The sequence below is a fragment of the Chiloscyllium plagiosum genome, chromosome 11, assembly GCF_004010195.1.
Source record: "Chiloscyllium plagiosum isolate BGI_BamShark_2017 chromosome 11, ASM401019v2, whole genome shotgun sequence".
NCBI lineage: Eukaryota > Metazoa > Chordata > Chondrichthyes > Orectolobiformes > Hemiscylliidae > Chiloscyllium > Chiloscyllium plagiosum.
In genome coordinates this window covers 29,156,057-29,163,003 of record NC_057720.1, presented here as the reverse complement: position 1 = coordinate 29,163,003, position 6,947 = coordinate 29,156,057, and positions in this window count along the sequence as shown.

Below are 6,947 nucleotides of genomic sequence, written 5' to 3'. Positions count from 1 at the left end.
CCAATACCATCCTGATTCTCCCAGTCTACCTGCATGTTGAAATCCCCCATAACAACTGTAGTAACATCTTTGCGACAGGCCAATTTCAGCTCCTGATTTAACTTACATCCGACATCCAGACTACTGTTTGGGGGCCTGTAGATAATTCCCAAGAGGGTCTTTTTACCCTTAGTATTTCTCAGCTCTATCTACACTGACTCTACATCCCCTGATTCTAGGTCGCCCCACGCAAGGGATTAAATATCATCCCTTACCAACATGGCCACCCCATGTGAGGTTTAAGGTGAGAGAGAAAGATATAAAAGAGACTTAAGGGGCAACTTTTTCACGCAGAGGGCGGTACGTGTATAGAATGAGCTGCCAGAGGATGTGGTGGAGGCTGGTACAATTGCAACATTTAAGAGGCATTTGGATGGGTATATAAATAGGAAGGGTTTGGAGGGATATGGGCCGGGTACTGGCAGGTGGGACTAGATTGGGTCAGCATGGATGAGTTGGACCGAAGGGTCTGTTTCCATGCTATACATCTCTATGACTATGACTCTAAAAGAAGCAGAAATTGAAGACTGGAAGAAGCATTTAAGGGCTCATAGTCAATAAACATGTTAGATAATAAATGAGCTGTGTTAGCAGTTTATTTAAGGGTCTCAAGAACAGACATTAAGTAAAGACATAGCATCAAGTAAATGCAAATGTTTCCTGAAAAGAACCTAACTGCTGCTGTGTGCACTGGATAACGTTAGATGGAAACAGGTTGTCCCTTCAGTGAGTATCTGTAAGGTTGTTGTTGAAGGTAGAAGAGTTTAATCACAATTTTTGATATAAAACCATTTTGAATGGATCATATATTGTCTAAAATAGTTCATGTTTTTCCTGTTGTGTGTAATAAGCTTTGATATTCATTGTTAAAAGTACATTGGCAGCCTCTTGTGAATATGTTCAGCAACTCACCACCAAGGTAAACAAATTTCAAAAATAAAACTGATGGTGTGTTAAACCAGGTTTCACTCTAGGATCGGTGGGCGGCACGGTGGCACAGTGGGTGGCACGGTGGCACAGTGGTTAGCACTGCTGCCTCACAGCGCCAGAGACCCGGGTTCAATTCCCGCCTCAGGCGACTGACTGTGTGGAATTTGCACATTCTCCCCGTGTCTGCGTGGGTTTCCTCCGGGTGCTCCGGTTTCCTCCCACAGTCCAACAATGTGCAGGTCAGGTGAATTGGCCATGCTAAATTACCCGTAGTGTTAGGTAAGGGGTAAATGTAGGGGTATGGGTGAGTTGCGCTTCGGCAGGGCGGTGTGGACTTGTTGGGCCGAAGGGCCTGTTTCCACACTGTAAGTAATCTAATCTGATTTGTTCAGTATTCCAACAGTTGGGGTCATGAGAATTATCTTTTGCACTGATGTGCTGGGCTCCACATCATTGAGAATGTTTATATTTGTGGAGCCTCTCCTGCTGTTACTTGTTTAATGTGCACTACCATTCATGACTGGATGTGCAAAATTGCAGACCTGAGATCCAATCTATTGGTTGTGGGATTGCTTAGCTCTATCGCCTGCTGTTCTCACTATTTGAAGTACAGATTGATACATCATTTTTAAGTATGCTTGCTGCTGTTCCTGCCATGCCCTCCAGCACTCTTCATTGAACCAGGATTGAGAGTGTGGTGCTGGAAAAGCACAGCAGGTCAGGCAGCATCCGAGGAGCAGGAAAATTGATGTTTCGGGCAAAAGCCCTTCATCAGGAGTGAGGCTGGGAGCCTCAGGGATGGAGAGATAAATAGGAAGGGGGCAGGGCCGAGGGGAAGGTAGCTGAGAGTGCAATAGGTGGATGGAGGTGGGGGTAAAGGTGATAGGTCAGAGGGGAGGGTGGAGAGGATAGGGAGGACAGGTCACGGGGGCAGTGCTGAGCTGGAAGGTTGGAACTGGGAAAAGGTGGGGGGAGGGGACATCAGGAAACTGGTGAAATCCACATTGATACCATGGGGTTGGAGGGTCCCGAGGTAGAAGATGAGGCGTTCTTCCTCCAGGTGTCGGGTGGTAAGGGAGTGGTGATGGAGAATGTCCTGCATGTCCTTGGCGGATTGGGAGGGGGAGTTGAAGTGTTTGGCCACGGGGCAGTAGGGTTGATTGGTGCGAGTGTCCTGGAGATGTTCTCTGAAATGCTCTGTGAGTCGGCGTCCTGTCTCCCCGATGTAGATGAGACCGCATTGGGAGCAATGGATACAGCAAATGACATTTGTGGAACTGCAGGTGAAACTTTGATGGATGTGGAAGGCTCCTTTGGGGCCTTGAACAGAGTTAAGTTGGAGGTGTGGGTGCAGGTTTTGCAACTCCTGCAGTGGCAGCGGAAGGTGCCGGGAGGGGAGGGTGGGTTGTTGGGGGGCGTGGACTTAACGAGGTAGTCGCAGAGGAAATGGTCTTTACAGAAAGTGGATAGGAATAGGGAGGGAAAGATATCTCTGGTGGTGGGGTCTGTATGTAGGTGGCGGAAATGGTGGAGGGTGATGCGAAGTATCCGGAGATTGGTGCGGTGGAAGGTGAGGACTAGAGGGGTTCTGTCCTTGGTGTGGTTGGAGGGGTGGGGTTGGAAGGCGGAGGTGCGGGAAATGGATGAGATGAGCTGGAGGACATCACCAACCATGTGGGGTGGGAAATTGCGGTCTTTAAACAAGGAGGCCATCTGGTGTGTTTTGTGGTGGAACTGGTCCTCCTGGGAGCAGATGTGGCGGAGGCAGAGGAATTGGGAATAAGGGACAGCATTTTTGCAGGGGGCAGGGTGGGAGGAGGTGTAATCCAGGTAGCTGTGGAAATCGGTGGTTTTGTAGAAAATGTCAGTGTTGAGTTGGTCACCGTTGATGGAGATGGAGAGGTCCAGGAAGGTGAGGGAGATGTCTGAGATGGATCAGGTGAAGTTAAGGTTGGGGTGGAATGTGTTGGTGAAGTTGATGAACTGTTCAACCTCCTTGTGGGAGCACGAGGTGGCGCCAATGCAGTTATCAATATAGTGGAGGAAGAGGTGGAGAGTGGTGCTGGTATAACTATGGAAGATAGGGACTGTTCCACATAGATGACGAAGAGACAGGCATAGCTGGGGCCCATGCGGGTGCCCATGGCTACCGCTTTCATCTGGAGAAAGTGGGAGGATTCGAAGGAAAAATTGTTGAGGGTGAGGACCAGTTCAGCCAAACTAATTAGAGCGTCAGTGGAAGGGTACTGGGGGGATGTTGGGAGCAGAAGAAATGGAGGCCCTGCTTGTGGTGGATGGAGGTTGTATGGGGACTGGATGTCCATGGTGAAGATGAGGCATAGTGGCGCAGGGAAATGGAAGTCTTGGAGGAGGTGGATGGCGTGGGTGGTATCCCGAATGTGTGCGCGCTTGATGATAATGGCAGAGTGGACATAGGCTGCACCTTGAGGTTACAGATTGTAGCTAAATATATTTCTACTGCTGCTGGTGGAACAGCACCTCGTGAGTGCCACGTTTGGAATTGCTACTTCTATTCATTGTCTGCCCCATTTAGCACAATAGTAGTCCCACAGAACATGTCAGTACCTCAATGTGAAGATGGTACTTCATCTTGTTTTAACGTTATTGGGAGATTGGTACATGCCTTGGAGAAATAGCATAAATGTTTAGCCATTTATACTGTCACATAATGAATTCTACACATTTTCCACAGGAGATTTCCAAGGTAGACAATTTGTTTTAACCTCGATCTACAAATCTGTTGAATTTTTCTCTCTCAGTACCATTATTGGGATTTTTTCTTGAGCTTTTAATATTTGCTCCTGAGATAAAATGCAATTTGAATATATTGTAAACAGAGAAGCTGGGTGTGTTTGCAGCTGTTGGTGGGAAAGAGAATTTTAAAGATGACAACATACTAGTCAACAACAGTTGTAACTTTTCATTTATGTTCCATAAAGTTCAGGAAGGGGGCAAGGGAGAGACAGGGATTAGACAGAATGACTTCTATAAAGAAAAAGTCACCATAGTCTTCACAGACATACAACTGTTCCCTCATGAGAGACAAATGACTTGTGGTGTTTTAACATGAGGGGTCACTATACCTCAGGCCAGGGGAGAGGTTGAATAGAATTCTTCATGATAACCTCAGCCGGTGCAGGAACTGAACCCAAACTGTTGGCGTCACTCTCCAGTCATCCAACCAATTGAGCTAAACCAACCTCCACTTAACTTTCATAGATTACTTACAGTGTGGAAACAGGCCCTTCGGCCCAACAAGTCCACACCGACCCGCCACCCACCCAAACCCATTCCCCTACACCTAATGCTACGGGCAATTTAGCATGGTCAATTCACCTAACCTGCACATTTTTGGACTGTGGGAGGAAACCAGAGCACCCGGAGGAAAACCACGCAGACACGGGGAGAATGTGCAAACTCCACACAGTCAGTCGCCTGAAGCGGGAATTGAACCCGGGTCTTTGGCACTGTGAGGCAGCAGTGCTAACCACTGTGCCACCGTGCCGCCTTATATATGAATTTTAAAAAGCCTTTTAATAAAGATCATGGAGAAAGGAAAGAGTTGAACATAGAGTCTTAGAGATATACAGCACAGAAACAGACCCTTCGGTCCTACCAGTCCATGCTGAACATAATCCCAAACTAAACTAGTCCCACCTGTCTGCTCCTGGCCCGTATCCCATTTTAACTCAATGTTAGTTTAGTTTCTAAATCCAGGAGTGAAAGGAAAATAAGCAAGTGAAAGCAAGAGAGTCAGAACAGGACACCACTCTGGGGTCTGCTACAGCACAAAGAACAGCAAAGACAGCTAATAGAATGATATTATTCTTCACATTGCTGAGAGCAACATTTTGGGGAGATATACCTGTGTGCATATAGTCATAGAACTATACAATATGGAACTGGTCTGCACCGACCAGATATGATCTTTTTATGCTTTTATTCGGTCCCAGTCCACTATCCATTATCTCCTTGTTACCTACCCCTTCGTACTCTCTCTAGGTTCCTCCTCCACCTATCCATTCACTTCTCCCCTCTTCCCCCTCCCCCACTTTTGCATTAGCATAAACATCAGATTTCTTTTTCCATTACTAACAGTTCTGATGAAGAGTCACTGGACACAAAGCATTAACTCTGCTTTCTTCGCACAGATGCTGCCAACCCTGCTGAGTTTCTCCAGCAATTTCTGTCTTTGTTTCAGATCGCCAGCATCCGCAGTTCTTTGTTTTATTATAACTGTACGTTTACAGCAGGCTTGTCCAACAGGCAGCCTATAGGCTATAATGTGGCCAGCCAAGGTAGCCTTGTCTAAAACACACAGAATAACAGGTGAAAGAATGCCTTTGACAATTGTTGTACAGCTGCTTACACAATCACTGGGCTGCTTCCTCCCCATATTTGATGTTGAGAGGCTCACTGGTACACCTGTCAGCACCAAATATGTAAGAAACCCCATCTGCAATTGGTTGATCAACAAACAGTATGCAGATGAGTAGCTTCTCTTTGCGAACAGGCAAATTAATAGCAGGAATGGGCTATTTGGCCCCTCAAGCCTGCTCTGCCATTCAATAAGATCATGGCTGTTCTGTTTGGTTTGAAGTTCCATACTCCCATGTGCCCCCAATAACATTTGATTCTCTTGCCGAATAAGAATCTATTTAAATAATCCATTAAAATCATCCACTATCTTCTGGGGCAGAGGCAATTCACTCGGAAAATAATTTTCTCCTCATCTCTATCTTGGTAGAGTGACACCTAACTTTTAAACAGTGTCCCCCTCGTTCACAGGAGGAAACATCCTTTCCACATCCATTTGTCAAGACCATTAAGGATCTCACACACTTCAGTCTTACTTCTTTAAACTCCAGTGAAAGCAAGTCCAGACTGTCAAACTTCTCACAAGACAACCTGTTCATTCAGGTATCAATCTAATTTCTACATGATCTATTCACTCTCCAGATGCGGCCCTTAATAGAACGTGAGTTGTGAGTACAAGCGAGGAGGCCATGAAGATAGAATTGGCAGCTACAGTGCACACCCAGCCACCAGGCAGAAGGTCTCTGAGGCAGGATGAGGTGTAACTTTGCCACAATGTCAACAGCAGGAAAATATTGAGACCTTCAGGCCATGGAGAGAGTAAGGGAGGGAGTCTGTGAATGAGCTGAAAATGTGTTGCTGGAAAAGCGCAGCAGGTCAGGCAGCATCCAGGGAACAGGAGAATCGACGTTTCGGGCATAAGCCCTTCTTCAGGAATGAAGAAGGGCTTATGCCCGAAACGTCGATTCTCCTGTTCCCTGGATGCTGCCTGACCTGCTGCGCTTTTCCAGCAACACATTTTCAGCCTGATCTCCAGCATCTGCAGACCTCACTTTCTCCTCCAGTCTGTGAATGAGTTTAACTGAGTGTGATAGAGAGGGAGAGGGGGGATGTGCATGTGTGCACATGTGTGAGAGGCATGGAGTACGTTTGTGAGAGAGAGGGAGTGTGTGTTTAAAAAAGAGGGAGTGTGTATGTCAAGTGTGAGAGAGAGATGGGATGTATGCTTGAGAAAGGAAATATATGTGTGAGAGAGTATGTATGTGAGAGAGAGATATATAGAGAGAGAGAGCAAATGTGTGTCTGTGTGTGTCTGTATGTGTGTGTAACTATATATGAGACAGAGGCAGTACTGTGTGTATGAGAGAAATATTTTATTTAGTTCCCTCATCTAAATCATTAATATATATTGGAGTAACTGATCCCTCTGGTACCCCACCAGTCACTGGATGGCTCTGTGAAAAAGACTCATTTATTCCCATTCTTGGCTTCCTGTCTGACAACCAGTTCCCTATCCATATTAGTGCACTACCTCAATCCCATGCGCTTTAATTTTGAAAACTAATCTGTTACATGGGACTCTATCAAAAGCCTTCTGAAAGTCCATGTAAAGCAAATTCAACATTTTACTCAGCAGCACT